This window comes from Rattus rattus, chromosome 3 (genome assembly GCF_011064425.1).
Source record: "Rattus rattus isolate New Zealand chromosome 3, Rrattus_CSIRO_v1, whole genome shotgun sequence".
Taxonomy (NCBI): Eukaryota; Metazoa; Chordata; class Mammalia; order Rodentia; family Muridae; genus Rattus; species Rattus rattus.
Window position 1 is genome coordinate 103,107,416 of NC_046156.1, and position 18,487 is coordinate 103,125,902.

General features: G+C 45.7%; 1 protein-coding gene across 1 annotated transcript in view; it reads left to right on the forward strand.

Annotated features, from left to right (window-relative positions):
- Nucleotides 1-3,958: 3,958 nt before the first annotated feature.
- Elf2 (E74 like ETS transcription factor 2) overlaps nucleotides 3,959-18,487 on the forward strand; it is an 88,270-nt gene continuing 73,741 nt past the window's right edge. The window contains exons 1-2 of the mRNA XM_032898439.1: nucleotides 3,959-4,042; nucleotides 17,270-17,355. The gene's annotated coding sequence lies outside the window, so the exon portion shown is untranslated. The remainder of the gene's footprint in view (nucleotides 4,043-17,269; nucleotides 17,356-18,487) is intronic.

The following is an 18,487-nucleotide window of genomic DNA, read 5'->3' on the forward strand; positions in this document are numbered from 1 at the left end:
ATCTGTTCACCTCAGTTAGATGACCCACACAGACCAAGTACAGATATCACCAAAGTCCATATTGGTGAACCAATGAGTTTTATTGAGGTTACTTACAGGAGTAAGAGTGAGGGGTTTCTTTTCTTTTTTTTTTTTTTTAAAGGTCTATTTATTTTATGTATACGAGTACACTGTAGTTGTCTTCAGACACACCAGAAGAGGGCATCAGATCTCACTATAGATGGTTGTGAACCACCACGTGGTTGGTGGGAATTGAACTCATGACCTCTGGAAGAGCAGCCAGTGTGCTTAACCCCTGAGCCATCTCTCCAGCCAGAGTGAGGGGTTTCTTAAGGAAGCAGAAATGACTCACCAGCTGCATCACCAAGACCCCACTCAGCATGGGTGAGAGCGTGGGAAGGCTAGAAACTTGGAAAGCACTGCACAGCCTACAGGCAACTCAAAAGGTTGTGTCCTAACCTGGTGCTTCCTTTGATCTAGCCCTCTTCTAGGTAGTTCAGTTACTTTCTGCTTCTCCTAGGCCATCCAGTTGGTATTAGAATTTTCTTTACTGTTTGGCTTTGCATTTCTGAGAGGGATTCTTAGCTTTTATTGCTTACTCTGGCGGGGAGGAGCCTAGTGAATATGGTCAGTTTCAGGGACTTCCTGAAGTTCTTTTATCTTCCCACTTACAGTGTTTCCCTGAAGGGTGCAATGTTTCAATCTGGGAGGAAACTGTTGCACAACATACAGGTCCCTGGCTATAAGCTAGGAAGGGCCCCAGGCTGATTTCCAGTGTGGGTGTGTCATCTTTCTTGGACCAGCTGACTCTCCAGATATGTTCTTCAAATTTAAGGCAGGAGTGCTAGAGAGGCAAGCAGAAACATGTAATACCTCTTGAGGCCAGGACCTTCAGAATCTTTTTTTTTTTTTTTTTTTTTTGGTTCTTTTTTTCCGGAGCTGGGGACCGAACCCAGGGCCTTGTGCTTCCTAGGCAAGCGCTCTACCACTGAGCCAAATCCCCAACCCGACCTTCAGAATCTTTACACTGTAACTTCTGTCCATGTTTTGCCCAGAAGCAAATACAATTACCTGAATCCAGCATCAACAGGGTGGAGAAATGTTCTTACTCTTAAGTTATGACAGATCTACATTAAATTTTTTAAAGATTTATTTTATGTATGTGAGTACACTGTCACTGTCTACACACCAGAAGAGGGCGTTGAATCGCTTTAGAAATGGCTGTGAGCAGCCATGTGGTTGCTGGGAATTGAACTCAGGAAGAGCAGCCACTGATCTTAACTTCTGAGCCATCTCTCCAGCCCCCCGGATCTACATTTTTTTAAAAATTAGTTTTATTATTTTATATGTATGAGTGTTTTTCCTGCATGTGTTTCTAGGCACCGTATGCACGCCTTGTACCCACAGAGGCCAGAAAAAAATGAAACTGGAGTTACAGATGGTTGAGAGCCATAATTTGGGTGGTGGGAATCAAACCCAACCCCTTTGCAACATCAGTAGGTACTCTTCAGCTGCTGAGCTAGCTCTCTAGCCTAGACCTACATTTCTGTTATTTTGTCTTTTTTTTTTTTTTTTTTTTTTTTTTGTCCCCGGAGCTGAGGACTGAACCAAGGGCCTTGCTCTTGCTAGGCAAGTTCTCTACCATTGAGCTAAATCCCCAACCCCTAGACCTACCTTTCAAAAGTGCGTCATGCACAGAACAGTGAAAAGCCAAGAACAGTAAGTTCTTTGCCTGGGACTTTCCATCTTACTCTGGATGGGAAATGCGGCAAAGCATTTCTTCTCAAAGTAGCTAAGGGAATAGGAAGTTCCCTGTTGTATTTGTCTTTAAACAAAGTGGGCTCCTGCCATGTGAGAGACTCAGTATTCTTCTCAGAAAGTGTCAAAGTGGGCAGTGGCTCTCATAAAAGTAAGAATTTTATAAGAAATAGGAGATAAACATCATCCTATACAACGGATGCTGTGCGTGCAGTAACCCTGTTATGTATGTACTAAGGTCTTAAAGTTATCAAGACTTTATTTTTGTAGTTAAGAGGGACGCCAACCTTGAACACTTCCCTAAGAGTTAAGAGGACCGTTGGTTAGCCATTCTGCTAATGCAAATTTCTAATGCATTTCCTTTTAAGAAAGTTGCTTTTTAAGATATGAAAGAAGCACCTCCAAGTAGGCAGTAACAGCTTTTAAAAACAAGGCGAAAATCTAATATTCGTCAGGGACTTAAAACAACACAGCAACCTCTGCGGTGCCTTTAACATTTGAGCCCCATTCTAGGGTCATTTATACGGTTCCCACGTCCATCTCCATAGCCATCACACCGTTCAGTATTTCGTTCTAGTAAAAGCTGGTTGTAGAACATCAAAAACAAGTCAGGCTGGAGCCCAGAAATTAACCCGGTGTATGCTGTTCCAAGTGCTGCGTCTCTCACAGGGAGTCTGCAGGAGTCTGAGCCCAGCAGGATCGGCCCTCGCGCGCACCGGGACAGCCAATGCTCTTTGTTAAAGAAACAAATACAAGCCGCGGCGGCGGGGAATGGTGGTGGTTGGGGGAAGAGACCTAGGCATACATAACTGCGCCTAAGAAAGACCATTAGCAAGCCGCTGCAATACAGGACATCCCGGGCACCGTGTCATTGGCTTTTGTGCCCTGGAAGGCGCGTGAGAGTGCCCTGCTCAAAGGCTCCCCTTTGTGTGAAAGTGTGCAAAACAGAAGCCTGCAGCTCCCGCTGGCTTCGCCCCCTTTTTTTTCCAATTCGCGGACACTTGGAACAAGATACTCTTCCTCCACACACACGCGCTCCTTCACCCTGTCCCCGAAGATCTCGGGACTTGAGTTACTTCTCGGAGGCGGACCGGGGCTAGGAGCGACAAAGGCTGGGGCGGGCGGTCGCCGCTCCCCGGGACCCCCCCGAATGGGGGCCGCCCGCCGCGCTCCGCAGCTGCGCGCTGGGCCGCCCGCCCGCCCGCCGGCCACCGCGGGCACCAACCGCCGCGCAGCCGGGCCGTTGGGCGGTGGTAATTTCTGGGAACGGGGCGGGGTCCGGGGTGGACGAGCTGGGAGGCGGAGCGGGCGGCGCCCCGGGCCGCGAAACGGGCGGGGCGGGGCGCCACGTGCGTCAGTGGCCGGGTGGGGCGGGCCGCGCGCTCCTGCCCGCCAGCGCCGCCACCATCCACCGAGCCCGGGAGACGCGCGGGGACTCTGAACACCCGGGCCGACAAGAGTTTTATTTTGCAATCCCTCACTTCCCTAACGCCTAGTCTTCGAGTGCAGAGTGGTCCTTTGAGGTCCTGTGAGAGGAGTCACGAGTTGGAAGGGGATGAGGGGTGACAGCAAAGACCCCAGAGTGGCCCAAGAGGTGCGCGTGTCGTCCCGGCCGGGCTGCAGGTGCACGCGCGGCCCCGCCGTCCCCACGCGCTCGTCCCGCGGCCGCAGCGCAGTGCAGCGCGCGACGCGGGGGAGTAGGGAAGCCCTGGGGACGCGGAGCGGGACGAGTGGCGAGCGTCTCCACCTGAGCAGGCGGGTTCGGGCGAAGTTGGGCGCGGAGGAGAGGGCGGGATTCGAGAGCGCAGGAGGCCGGCTGCGGGGGGCCCCGAGGGCGGTGGGGAGTATAAATAGCCGGCCCGGTTTGACAGGCGCTGCGGTGACTGGCGGTGTCGCCTCCCCTGGCGGCGCGCGGGGAGGGAGGAGCGCGCGGAGCGGCCGGGTGGGGGAGGCGGACTCCAGTGTCCTGGTGGCGGCGGCAGGAGGCCGAGGGGGAGGAGCCGAGGCGGGTGCGGAGGGCGGGGGCCGGCCGCAGCTTCCCCGCGCCCGGCTGTGTCGCCGCCGTCGCCTCGGCGGTTAGGGGGGATCTGTAGGGTGGCGCGCGCGGGGGGCGCAGCGCGGTTTTGTCTCGTCCTGTGGTGCGGAGCGGCTCGCGCGGTGGCCCGGGGAGGCCCCCTCGGCTTCCCGCAGGACGCCGGGCCAACGGCGGGCGGCTGCGGCGGCTCGGCCGGTCTGCGGCCCTGAGGGGAAGGGCAAGGGACACGGCGACGTGGAGGGAGAGCAGGTAAGAGCGCGGGGACGGCGGAGGCCGGCGGGAGCGAGCGGGAGGGAGAGGGAGGGCGCGGCGAGCCAGCCCGGCCGTCCCGAGTGTCGCCTCCTCCCGGGCGCCCCCGCCCCGCGCCTGTGTTGTTTGCTCCGGCGACGGCGGCGGAGGGGCTTTCCGGAGGCTGGGGCGGTGACACCGGCGGAGCTGGGGGCAGGGCGGGAGCCCGCACCGGAGCGGCCCGGGGCAACGGTCGTGGCGCCGAGGGACCGCGGCGCGCGCTGTTTACCTCGCGGCGCCAGTCATCGCGCGGCGGCCAGGCTGCCGGGGAAGCGCGTCCCGGGCGGCAGTTTCCGTCGCCGTCGGGCCTGCTCGCCGCCGCCCGGGCGGGCACGACAGGTTGTACTCCGCCGTTCTTTTATTCTCACTCTCCGCCGGCCCTCCGCCGCCGCCTCCTCCTGGTCCCCGGGGGAACCCGGCTGCGATCACAATCTGTGTTTGCAACAAAACAACAAAAAAACCCCGGGGCTCTTGGAAGCGCGCTGGTCCAGTGTCTCCTCCCGGGTCCTCTGCCGGCGGTACTGGCCCTGAGGGCACCTCGCGGAGAGTGTGGTGGGCGCCCCGCGCGCCTCGGTACCGACTCTGTCTCAGCGGCGCTGCGCGCGGCGGCCGGACCCACTCAAAGCTCTAGTGGGACATTTCCACTCTGTCAGCAAAGGACGGAAAAATAACCAACCCACTGTGCCGAGAGTGAGCCCCAGTGTACTTTCCGATGCCCCCCACGGGTCAACTTGGTGGGCTGTCCTTCTGGGAGCCACGTTCTCAGCTGAATACCCTTTCTTTAAGTTCTTGGTACTCTATCAATAAGATGGGGGACGCGTCAGTGTAGCCCTGAAACATCGTTCTCGCGTTCATGACATTACTCTGTGGTTTGTTTGTGTTTTAATCCGGCAGCGAGAAAGTATAATAAAAACTGCGCCTTTGAGCTAAAGACTTTGGCTTTTCTTTTCCTCCAAGTCTCTGTTGAGAGGCAAATTACTCACTTTCTCTAGTGCCAGCATCAGAACAATGTCCATCCGGGCCTTACTGAGATAAGATTGTATATTTGTGGTTTGCAGTTTCTTCAGAGTGTTGAATGACTTCATATGAAACTGGGACTGTTGAATTATGTTTAAAGGGATTTAGAAATAAGGTTTATAGAAGGCAATGCAGTTTACGGAGTTCGTTCATGTGGCTGTAGTTGATACATCTAGTAAATATAAGAAGTCTGGAGTGTCCTCAACATTTAGAATTTCAGTATTTAACGTTATCCTTTTGTTGTTGTTGTTGTTGTTGTTGTTATCCTTTTGTTGTTTTATGCTTGCTTGCTTTTTCTTTTTCGAGACAGAATAGGATCTCTCTGTGTAGCCTTTGTGGTACTGGAACTTGCACTGTATGTCAGGCTGGTCTCGAACTCACAGAGATCAACCTGCCTCTGCCTCCCAAAGGTCTGGGATTCAAGGTGTGTGCTACCACTGCTCTGGTAGTGTTGTCCTATTTAAACTTGATTACTTGGATTAATCATTGTACCTTGCAGACATAAATAGTTGCAAAATGTTTTGAAAGAGTTGAAAACTTTGAGGATTTTTTTTAATTCCAAATGTCTTCAATAGTGAGTTTACCAAATCAGAGTTGATAGTTTTACTTGTTCACAGGTTGTGTGTTTCTTCTTCTTCTTCTTCTTCTTCTTCTTCTTCTTCTTCTTCTTCTTCTTCTTCTTCTTCTTCTTCTTCTTCTTCTTCCTCCTCCTCCTCCTCCTCCTCCTCCTCCTCCTCCTCCTCCTCCTCCTCCTCCTCCTCCTCCTCCTCCTCCTCCTCCTCCTCCTCCTCCTCCTCCTTTTTTTTTTTTTGGTAGATGGGGAGAGGTTGCAGCATTATTGAAATACCCTAACCACATGCCATTCGGTTATAAGCGTACAAGTTCAATTTTTAAGGGATTGTCACAGTTGCACCATTACTGAACTCAATTTTAAAGCATGTTTTTACCCCTAAAAAAGGTCATATGGGTCTTCAGTGTAGCCCAGTGGCATAGTGCTTGCTTTGCATGGGGGAGGCTCTGAGTTCAATCCCCAGTACTACCAAGGAGACACCAATCACCCAACTCCCTTACCAGTCAGCAGTCACTCATTTCGCCCTATCCTTCTGGCCCTCTGTATCTCTTAGGTATTTTCCTGGTATTTCAAGTAAGTCCCTGTAAGTACAATATGTAGTCTTTTGTGATTGGCCTCTTTTACATAGCATAACGTTTTTAAAATGTGTGCATGTTGTAGCGTGTGTCAGTGCATGACTGTTAGTATTATTTTGCTGAGTAATGCTCCTTTGCATGGACATACTTCCTTATATTTATTCATTCATCAGGTGATAGGTCTGTGAGCCTCCACTCCTGGCTATTGTAATATTTGTAGGCAAGCTTTTGTGTGGACACGCTTTCGCAAAATCAGCCTTCTGGCATGATTTCAAAAGTAGTTCCTCCATTTTGAGTGTATAATCCAACTTTTTGGTTTTGTTTTTGTTGTCCTTGTCCTTGTTGTTGTTGTTGTTGTTTTGTTTTTGTTTTTTGAGATAGTGTTTCTCTGTGTAGCCCTTGCTGTCCTGGAACTTACTCTGTAGACCAGACTGGCCTCGAACTCACAGAAATCCTCCTACCTCTGCCTTCCGAGTGCTGGGAATCAAGTGTGCACTACCATCGCCTGGCTAATCCAATATTTACAAACAAATGTGTGGGATTGAGAATATTTTATACGTTTTTCTGTCCACCCCTAAAGTTTGCTGCGACCTGTTTGTGGTTAATTAACTGTCACTCCCCAAAGGCCTGGCCCTAGGCAATAGCCGTTTTGTTTCAAATCCCTATGTTTGCTCCCTCTAGCTATTTTGCATAATGGAATCATAATATACATTTTTGTAGGTTTGACCTCTTTCATTTGGCACACTTTAAAGATTTTTTTCTACATTGTCACATGTATCAGGTCTTTATTTCTGATAACTGTGTATCTCATGGATATGCCGCTGACCAGTTATGATAGGTATAAGAGTTTCCAGTTCTGACAGTTTAAATGATACATCTTGAATGTTTGATTCCAAGGACCTGTGTGGATGTATGGTTTCCTTTTCATGGGTAAGCACATGGAACTATAATTTACTGTATCATATGTTTAACTTTCAGAGAAACTTCCAAACTGTTTCTCTAGTGGGAGTGGATATTGTATCTTATCAGCCATGTACTGGAGGAGTCTAGTCTTCTTCCTGTCCTTGTCAACGCTTATTTCTGTCTGTTATTTTCACTCAAGATGGGTATGAAGAGGTCGTGTGAGTGGATGGGAACTGGCTTGCTCATTGAAGTTTTGAGTTTCCTCATGGTTCATAGTGTTATCTTTTTATCCAGTCAGTAACTGCAGTGGTCCTCTCTCGTCTTTCTTATGGTCTTAGTTGAACGTGCTAAGCAAGTACTCCACATAGAGTTCTATTCACAGCCTGTTCACTCATCTCTTTTGGCCAACTTTTTGGTCCGTTATTATTAATTACAGATACTTTTAGGGTTGGACTATGCATCTGAAAAAAGTCTTCTTGAATTTTGAAGATTATTTTGATTCAGTACATCAGTTTGTGGTGAATTCCTATCTTACCACATTGAGCATGGGAATCGCTGATCTTCAGTACTCATTTAAATTTTATGTTCTTCAGTGAATTGACCTTACACTTTAAAAAAGAAGTGGTATTTAGGTATATAATGTAGTAGTATTGTTTCTGTGGTCAAACGTGACATAGCAAATGTCTACTTATTCTATTTGTACATTTATTATACATTTGTACAACCAAATCTTGGTCTGTTGATGGATAACTGACCTCTTATAAACTCCTGGAGACCGCTGTTCTCTCCCTCTATGAGTTTATGTGAGTAACTCATATAAGTATACCTGTCCTCTGTGTCTGCCTTATTCCATGTAACGTAATGTTCTCAGCATTCATCCATGTTGCAAAGAGCAGAATTTCCTTTACTTTAGTTTACTTTTTTGAGACAGGATTCTTTTGTATAGCCCTAGCTGTTCTGGAACTTACTTTGAAGAGCAGGCTGGACTCGGAACTCAGAGTTCTGCCTGCCTCTGTCTCTTGAGGACTGGGATTAAAGGGGTGTGTCACCAATGCCGAGATGAATTTCTTTATTTTTAAAGGCTCATTGGCTAACTAATTTATATGAGTATACCATATTTATAGGTTTTTCTTTTCCAGTTTATCTTCTGAGTATTCTTTATGATGATACTGTGAATGGAATTGTCAATTTTTTCTTTATATTTGTTTCTTAGTGTGTGTGCATGTGCTGTTATGTACTGTGGGTGCGAAGGCCAGAGGACAACTTTTGGGAGTGAGTTCTGTCCTTTCCCCATGTGGGTCCTAGGGGTGGACCTTAGGGAGTCAGGTTTGGCAGGGAGGGCCTTTACTCCTGAGCCACCTCACGGCCCATAGATTTGCTGGTCTTTTAAAATGTGCCAGTTTTGTTGCCGGTATATAGAGGCTGTATCGATTTCTTCTCTTTTTGTTCCCTAGATTGGTATTGTATACTTTTCATCTCACTGAAATAATTATTCTTACAGTATTTTGGGTGAATTCTAGTAGTTTTTATACACAGTACTGTCTCTCCTGTAATGGAGTTGGCTTTGCATGGTCTTTATCAGAATACATTTCTTTCCTTCCTTGAGTAGAACGCCCAGGAAGTAAAGGCTGATTAGAAGTGGGCGAGAGCCTGCCTGCCATCCCCCAGGGTGGTAGGAAGGAGGAAAGGGTCTGTTGAGCCTTTTATCATCAGGTACAGTGTTTTAGCAGATGCTGCTAACAGTTGCGTTGTTTTTAGTCATGAGTGGGTACTGGGCCGTCTTGGGGAGTCCTTCAGTACGATTGGTCTTTATGAGATGACCATATGGTTTGTCCTTCATTCCAGTAATATGCCGCGTTACGTCACTTGACTAGCAGGCTCCCAGGATAACCCCTCCTTGCTCAGGGTAAACAACTGTATGCTGATGGGTTTTGCTTTAGTGGTATTGGACTTATTTGTGTCTGTATTTATAAGGGACATTGGCTTATATTTCTTTCCTTGTTCCACGTATTCTGATTTAATCTTAATCTTAGCCAGAAGAAGAAGGGGTGCACCTCTGTGTAAGGTTAGAGTAGTGCTTACCCGGAGGGATGTGTTGCGCATTTTTGCCTCTTGTTTTCTCTGAGGGTTCCTGAAGGATTGGTATGATTCTTTAAATACTTTTGATAGAATTTACCAGTGAAAGTGTCTGGCCTGGATTTTCTCTTTGGTAATTAATTTCAGGCTTGGTTTTCAGGCTTACTCTGTTACAACTCATCAAGGAGGGAAGCCAAGGCAGGGGCTTACAGCAGAAATCACAGCGGACTCACTGCTCTTTGACTGGCTCCCACGTAGCTTGATTTCTTTTAAGATTTTACTTTTAAGTCTGTCCGTTTCTACCCCTCCCCCTCTCCCTTCCCCTCCCCCCTCACTTCTCCCCTTCTCCCTCCCCCTTCCTCTTCCCCTCTCCCTTCTCTGCGTCCCTGGCCTGTGAATACTCTGGAGCTGGTGTTGCAGGCCGTTGTAAGCCACTCGACACTGGTTCTGGGAACTAAACTCAGGTTCTCCATTTTTTATTTATTTATTTATTTATTTTTCTACAGGGTTTCTCTGTGTAGCCTTTGCTGTCTTGGAACTTGCTCTGCAGACTAGACTGGCCTCAAACTCAGAGATCAGCCTGCCTCTGTTTCCCAAGTGCTGGGACTAAAGGCTGGGACTAAAGGCGTGTGCCACCAAGGCCTAGAAAGAACGGTTTTTACTCTTAACTGCTGAGCTATCTCTAGCCCCTGGATAGCTTTTTTAATGCTGTCTAGAACTATGTACCCGAGAAATGGTTCCATCCACAGTGGGCATTGATCAGTAATTGATGTGTGTGTGTTCATTCGTACACACTTATACAACAGAGCACACGGGATCAGACCGCCCGCTGGTTTGCTCCCGTGGGGGTCCTGGGTTGAAGTCCTGTTGTCAGGCTTGGTGGCAGGCTGTCCTAGCTGGAGCTATCTGCTGACTCAGTCTTGTCATCATTACAAAGTATCCTTTCTCTCATGTTCGCTATTTTAACAGCATCTCTTGTCCTTATACTTTCAGCCCCGTTTGTCTTATTGATGTAAAACATGTCTTGTAAACAGCATCTCGTTAAATGCTTTCTGTAAGAAAATGCCACAACTGGCTTTTGATTACAGGGTTTCATGTATTCCTAGTGCAGTCACTGAGAGATTTATGCCGGCAGTTTTACTACTTTTCGTATGTTCCATTAAAAATAATTCGCTTACTCTCTGTTGCTTCTTTTATACCTAACAGACTTCCCAGTGTGCTATTGAACTCTCTTTTCCTGTTATTTATTTTTTAAAGATAGGCTCTCCTTACTGGCCTGTTGCTCACCGTGTAGCCCAGTCTGACTTTGAATTCAACACAATCCTGCCTCAATATGCCGAGTGCTGGGACTTCAAGTATGTGACAGCATACCCAGCAAAGAATAGTTTTTATTTAATTAAAATCTATTTCAGATCAAGAACAATTTCATTCTTAACACAGAAACACAGTCTAGCCACACGTCTCCCATCCTGCCTGTTAGTGGTAGTTAGGGTACAGCAGTTCAGTCTTCTGTGTTTATTTCTTTTTTGTTGTCTAGACATGGGACGTTACTGTGAGGCCCGTGTGAGTCCGGAACTCTTGCATGTGACCCTCGAGTCAGCTTCCCAAGCAGCTGAGCAGGCAGTCAGGTGCTGTCGGCTCTGTAACTCACTTCAGGACTTCCGTTTCCTTTTTTCAGTTTTGTATCTTCTAAAAGAGCATTTCATACTCCCCACATAGTTATTTCCTTGTATGCTTATCTGTTTCTTTGCATGCCCTTCTGGTCATGGGTGTGTGGCAGCCTGCAGGACTGCTGTAGGCTGCTCAGGCAATTCTCTCAGCGTTTGGTTTCCTGAGATCTTTGTGTTTCCCTTTGTTTTTGAAGAGCAGCTTTGCTGGGCCCTGAGCTCCAGGAGCTCAGATGTTTCCCTCCTCTCAGGACCTTTAATATTCAGTCTGCCACACTCCGATCTCCCCTGCTTCTCATAAGTTATTTTTCTGCTTTGAAGATGTTTTGTTTTTGACTTTTAACAGGTTTATTATGATACGTCTAGTATGAATCTCTTTTTCTTTTTTGTATATTGCATTCATTTAGTCTTTAAAATGCTTTAGAGTATATATAATAATTTACATATATTTATTGTATATCATAACTTTGCCCTGTATTTATGCAGTTGATCAGTAATTCCTTCTAGGTCATTCCAGGAAGTCCCAGCCTTTTATTATTTTGTCTGTTCTTTCTTTTTTTTTTTTTTAAAGGCTTATTTTTATGTTCATTGGTGTTCTGCCTGAATGTCTTTCTGTGTGAGCATGTCAGATCCTCCAAAACTGGAGTTAGAGACAGTTGTGAGGTTGCCATGTGATTGCTGGGGATTGAACCCTTGTCCTCTGGGAGAGCAGCCAGTGCTCTTAACCACTGAGCCATCTCCAGCCTTTATTGTATATATTATGGGGGCAAGCATACTATTGTGTGCATGTGGCAGACAGGGGACCACTTTGTGGAACTGGTCCACATCTTTACATGTGTTCCTGGGATTGAACTCAGGTCACTACACTTTCACAGCAAGCCACACCAAGCCACTTTACTCACTCTGCCCTCTCAATGGCTAATATCCTTTCATGAATGTACGCTTTGTTCGTGTGTGTGTGTGTGTGTGTGTGTGTGTGTGTGTGTGTGTGTGTGTTTGTTTGTTTTTGAGACAGGGCTTTTCTGTGTAGCCCTAGTTGTCTTGGAATTCACTCTGAAGACCAGGCTGACCTGGAACTCACCTCCCACGTTCTGGCATTAAAGGCATACCTGTTGGGAATTGGTTCTCGCCTTCTATTTGAGATGAAACGGAGATCTTGGCAACGAGTGTCTTAACCCTTAGTCCTTAACCCTTAAACTAGCTGGAGAGCTGGGATTCCAGACATGTTCAGCACTGTCCCTGGCTAACTTCGTAAATCTTGATGATTTTCTTTCTTTCAATTAGTTTTAGATTTAATTTCTGCGTCTAAGTGTTTCACCTGATACATCTATGTGTACTGTGTGTGACTGGCGCCCTCAGAAGGCAGAAGATGGTGTTGCATCCCCTGGAACTAGAGAGTTGTAAGGCGCCGTGTGGGTGCTGGGAACCGAACCCAGGTCCTCTGTAAGAGCAACAAGCGCTCTTAAACTGCTGAGTCATCTCTCCAGCTCCCTGAGGATTATTTCTTGCAATATCTTAGCTTTTCTCCTCTTTGAGAGGCTTTCCCTGCACACTGTGTTTGTCTTCTTTATTTACTGTGTTAAGGTTCCTTCTCCCCAACCCTACTCTGTAGAATACCTGATGTATATTCATGAGTTTTCGAGTTCTTCAAGTCGGGCATTCAAATGTGTTGAGCTTTGCCAAGGAGGCTTTTTTTTTTAATTTAAGTTTTATTTTATGTGTGTGCCTTTCATCATCATGCACGTACACGCTTGATGAAGGACACAGCGGTGCCTGCGGAAGTCAGAAGAGGGTGTTGGGTCAGATGGCGCTGAACCACTGCGTGTGCTGGGAGCCTGACCTGAGTCCTAGTTCCTGAGCCATCTGTCCAGCTGCTTTGCTGATGACTTTTTGTTTTGTTTTGTTTTGTTTTTTCAAGATAGGGCTTCTCTGCAGTCCCGATGTCCTGGAACTCAGAACTCACAGGACCAGGGGCTGACCTCGAACTCACAGAGATCTGCCTGCTCTGCTTCTTGAGTGCCGGGATTAAAGGCATGCACCACCATGCCAGCATGGATCTTTAGTTTTAGTGTAATGCTTTTCAGCGGTATAATTTTTATTTTGTTCATTTTTGCAACTTTGAAACTGCATTTTACTTATTTTCTTTCTCTCCCTTCCTTCCCTTCTTCCTTTGAATCAGCGTCTTCCTATGTAGTCCTTTGAAACCTTCACTGAGATTGTCCAGTTTTGGTTCAAAACAAAAAGTCATCAGCAAAGGAGCTGTCTAACTCTGCCTTGATTACTTAAACCAAGGTTTTATTTATTTTAAAATGAAACTGCATTTTACTTATTTTCTTTCTCTCCCTTCCTTCCCTTCTTCCTTTGAATCAGCCTCTTCCTATGTAGTCCTGGCTGGCCTGGAACTTGCGATGTTGACCAGGCTAGGCTGGCGTTGACCTCACGGAGGTCCGCCTGCCTCCGCTTCCCGAGCTCACCCTGTTTGGCATGAGCAGGTTCTGCCATTTGGGTCCTGAGGATTGAACTGAAGTTTCAGTCTTGGCAACAAGTGTCTTAACTCTCTGGACCTTCTCAACAGGCCGTGCAGGTGCTGGGGACGGGACTCAGGCGAGACACGTATGCGAGCACAGTATACCGGGTTGGAATTATTAACTTCCTTGCTATGGAAGGTAGTAAGTGTTACCTTCTCAGCTGTGCACTTGGTAGGAGCTGGGGACCCAGCACCCCTTTACTGCCTCCAGGTATCTGCTCACAGATGCTCACTTCCACACAGAAAGTGCACATACAAATAATTAATTAAAAATGACAACACAGGGGTTGGGGATTTGGCTCAGTGGTAGAGCGCTTGCCTAGGAAGCGCATAAGGCCCTGGGTTCGGTCCCCAGCTCGAAAAAAAAAAAGAAAAAAAAAAAAAATGACAACACAGTAGCTGCTATTTTACTGCTGTCTTGGCTATTAATATTTTGGGAGAGGAGACAGACCTTAAAAATCAAAACAAGGTAGTTTTGGGGTGGGGAGGGGACACTGGCTGAATGGGGAACTAAAGGAACTGTTCTTGAAGGATGCTGTCCATCCTGCTGACCGAATGGTGGAGACTAGAGGCCGCAGAGTGGCTGCTATGGAGACAGTGTGTGGTCCCTGGTGTGAGTACTGGTGTGAGTGCTGGAGTTCAGCAAGCCCAGGTAGGAGAGAAGTGTCAGGTCAGAGGTCGGCTGGCTGGAAGGAACATCTGTTTGTCTCTTTTTTCCAGGTGTGCGGAAAGCCACAGGAAGGGTAGCGTCGTGCCTTCATTCCTGGCCAGAGAATTAACTTAAACAGCAAGATTTTTTTTCTTTTAAATAAGAGTTTGGGTAAATATTATATAGGATTTCATATAAATGATGTTTGGAATATCAGGAAAAATTAAGTTTTCTTCCTGGAAATTTCTTTGTTAAAGTTTATCTAAAACCCTAACATCAGTATGTGTGAAGCTTTACTGTTTAGTACAGTAACCGGTGCATTGTCTGTATATACGTCTGACCCTTTGCCTTGCTGTTCTGGAGTTTGCGCGTATGTGAAAGGTCAGGAGGCTAAACGCCAGGCAGCAGTTTCCTCTTTAGTTCTGCTGGCGGCCATGTCAGCCTAAGCTTCACTTCTCTCTGTGCTCACTGGGTCTTTAACCAACAGGACCGTAGACTCTTTAGATTCCTCATTTCCTATTATATATCCTGTAGCTATTTTCTTTGTTTGCTATTGGAGTTAACATTTACCAACCTGCAGTTACACCCTGTTTGGCCACTAATTTGAATTTGGGCAGTATGGTTTTAACAATGAAATGCTCTACTTCTGGACTGGCGACGTAGCTCAGTCACTTGCCGTGCATGCACAGAACCCTGCGTTCATCCCCAACGCCAGAAAAACAAAAACTCCTTTATGATCCTCCATCTCTTTCAAATGTCACAAGATTTTTTCACGCATGTATTCCCCAAATAAACTCATTCTTAGAATGATTTCCTCATTAAGTAAAATAAATAAAATGTGTAATTAAACTGAATTTATATTAATATATTGGCTTTTAGACAAGATGTGTTTTGAGCAAGTTTGTCCGTCTTTTAAAGTGCACAGAAAAAAGGAAAGTGAATATTTACCATTTACAGCAAAATTTCACTGCTGCCTGGGCGCTGCTGTCTGAACCCTGCCTGGCCTTGATTTTCTCCCAAAGCTTGGAGTCCCGGCCTCTTACTCTGTCTTGTTGGGCTCATCTAAGCATTCCTTGAAGCCTGGCTCTGCTTACGAGTAATGAACTCTTAAGACTTTTCTGAGAATGTTTTCCTACCTCTGCTTTTGAAGGCCAGTTCTGCAGAACATAGGGTTCTTTGTTGATGGTTTCATTTTTTTTGTTTTTTGTTTTTTTAAGTTCTTTAAATATATTTGCCAGTCTTCTGACCACCAAATACTGATGATGTATTTCCTAGTAATTCTGTTGAGGATTGCTCACGTGACAGATCATGTGACAGATTGTTTTTCCAAGTTTGACTTTGATTTTTTTTAAAAAAAAATTTTATTGTGGGCTGGAGCGATGGCTCAGTGGTTAAGAGCACCGACTGCTCTTCTAGAGGTGCTGAGTTCAATTCCCAGCAACCACATGGTGGCTCACAACCATCTGTAATGGGATCTGATGCCCTCTTCTGTTGTGTCTTAAGACAACAGTATACCGTGTACTTACATAAAATAAATAAATAAATCTTTAAAAAAGATTTACTTTAAATTTAAATGTATGGATGTCTGCTTGTATGTGTATGTAGCAGTATGTATATGTGTAATACCAGATAAGGTCAGCAGATATTGTTGGATTCCTGAAACTGTAACAACAGAGTCTTGTGAATTACCATGTAGGTGTTGGAAACTGAACCTTGGTCCTGTACGGAGCAGTGAGTGTTCCCAGCCACTAAGCTATCTTTCCAGCCCTGTCTGTAGTTTTAAAAGTATCACTATATTGTGTGTTACAGTGTAGTTCTCTTTGAGTTTAATTTACACGGGGTTCATTGACTTCATTGAATCTTTTATTTAAACTGCTTTTGAGACAGGGTCTGAGCTGTGTAGAACAAACAGGCTGCTCCTGGATGCTGGGATTAAAGGCATGTGCCACCATATCCTCCTTTAGTTCTTTAAATAAGAAAGTCGATGTCTGTCTGTCTGTCCGTCTGACATGGTCTGAGCTATGCAGTCCCAGCTGATCTGAAACTTAGAGATCTGCCTGTCTCTGGCTCTTAGGTGTGTGTCAGCACACCCAGCCTTAGTTTTATTTATTTTTTTCAAACTTTATACTCCTGAAGGGGAGTGTCTTAGTTAGGGTTTCTGTTGCTGTGATAAAAGACCATGACCAAAAAGCAAGCCGGGGAGGAAAGGGTTTCTTTGGCTTACATTTCCACATTGCTGTTCATCATGAAGGAAGTCAGGAATTCAGTAGAGCAGGAACCTGGAGGCGGGAGCTGATGCAGAAGCCTGGAGGAGCCCTGCTTCCTATGGCTTGCTCAGCCTTTTTCCTTGTAGAACCCCTACCACCTGCCCAGGGATGGCCTCACTCACAAGGGCTGGGCCCTCCCCTGTCAACCACTGATTAGGAAATACCCTAAAAGCCGCCAAGATCTTATTGAGGCAGTTCATCCACAGAGAGTGTAGCTTTTGACAAGTTGACATAAAACCAGCCAGGACAGGCTGGAGAGATGGCAGTGGTTAAGAGCACCGACTGCTCTTCCAGAGGTCCTGAGTTCAATTCCCAGCAACCAAATGTTGGCTCACAACCATCTATAAAAAAAGGGATCTTGTGTCCTCGTCTGGCTTTTGTAGGTGTACATGCAGATAGAGGACTTGTAGATTAAAAATAAAGTTTCTAAAAGATTAAAAAAACCCCACAAGCCCAACAACTAGCCAGCCCAAGGAGTTAGATTGCCACCACTTGGGGACGTTTGGTTGGCGCACAGAGATGATTCGTCAGTTAAGTGCATCACCTGCTCTTTGACTCTGGCACACATGGTTCCTCATGACCTTCTGTGCCTAGTCTTAGGGGCTGCATCCTCCAATGCTTTTGAAACATAAAAATAAAAAGAAGCCTATTGGTTGATTGAATTATACTCCGTAATATGGGGCATAGTCTGTGTATGTTGGATCGGACCTTACTTAATGATTAGCATTTAGTGGTAACTTAAAATTGCATCATTGATTATAAAGTTTTTAATTCCTTGGTCATCTAGAAATAACGATTCCACATTCGTGCAAATGTGTGCCATCAGTCTTTGGAGATGATGTATCTTATTAGGTATTGACTGTCTGAGTCATAGCTAGTTAGGGCAAACAATTTTAAGAGGGTTGTGTTAACACTTTGTTTTTTCCTTCCCATTAGTAGCTCCAGAGAGCTGCTGGTTTAGAGTTCAGCTCTTGGGAGTGTGGAAACGGTGAAGGATGCTTAGACTACTTAACAGTCAAACTGTAAGTAAAGTTTATTTCTGTTTTTTATATGCATTTTAGATTTTAGAATACGTATAGGAACAGGGAGGTTTGATGTAATGGGATTGTGGATTTTTCTTCAATTTTCTGAAGATATAAACACTTTCTATTTAACTTCCTGTCTAAGATGTAAAAGAAGGGGCTGGAAACATAGTCCAGTGGCTAAGAGCACTTGCTGCTCTTTCAGAGGACCTTGGGTTCGGTTCCTGGCACTTCCCCCAGCCGGCAACTGTATATACTCTAGTGTCAGGGGATCTAACTCGCTCTTCTGGCCTCTGCATACATTCACACACACACACACACACACACACACACACACACACACACACACACACAAGTTGTTTTTTAAAATATGCAAAAGGAAACCTAAAATTATTTGATAATGCGGCTGGAGAGATGGCTCGATGGTTAAGAACACTGATTTCTCTTCCAGAAGACTTGGGTTCAATTCTCAGCACCCACATGGTGTTCACAACTGTCTGTAACTCCAAGATCTCAGACCCTCACACAGACATAACATGAAGGTAAAACACCATTGCACATAAAATAGAGATAAATTAAAAAAAAAAAGGGTATTAGATCATTTTTAGGTAGTAAGTTGAAGTTTCTATCTTTTCCAGGTACTTCATTTCATGGTAAATGTTGTTTACAGAAGTTACTTAATATTTATTCTCATTCTTTATGATGCAATGGTCAAAGTTAGTATTGAGTATATGATTAGTGGAGTAAATTATTGGAAGTATAGGTGTCTTTAAATGTGTTTAAAGTTTATGCATTCTTTAATTTTGACATTAAAAAAATCTTCTCCGAGAGCTTTGTATTTCCTTTGTATGAAAAACAACACAGAATCAAATAAAAAGTAACTTAAGGATTAAATCCAGATGAGACATATTTTGATACTCACCTCTATAGGAAGGAAGAGAGACGGCTCGGTGATTAGGAGCACTGGCTGCTCTTCCAGAGAACCCTAGCTCAATTCCCACCAACCACATGGCAGCTGACAGCTGTCTGTAACTTCAGTTCCAGAGGATCTGACATCCTCACACAGACATAAATGCAGTCAAATCAATATCAGTGCACATGAAATAAAAATAAATAAAATTTGAAAAAGGAG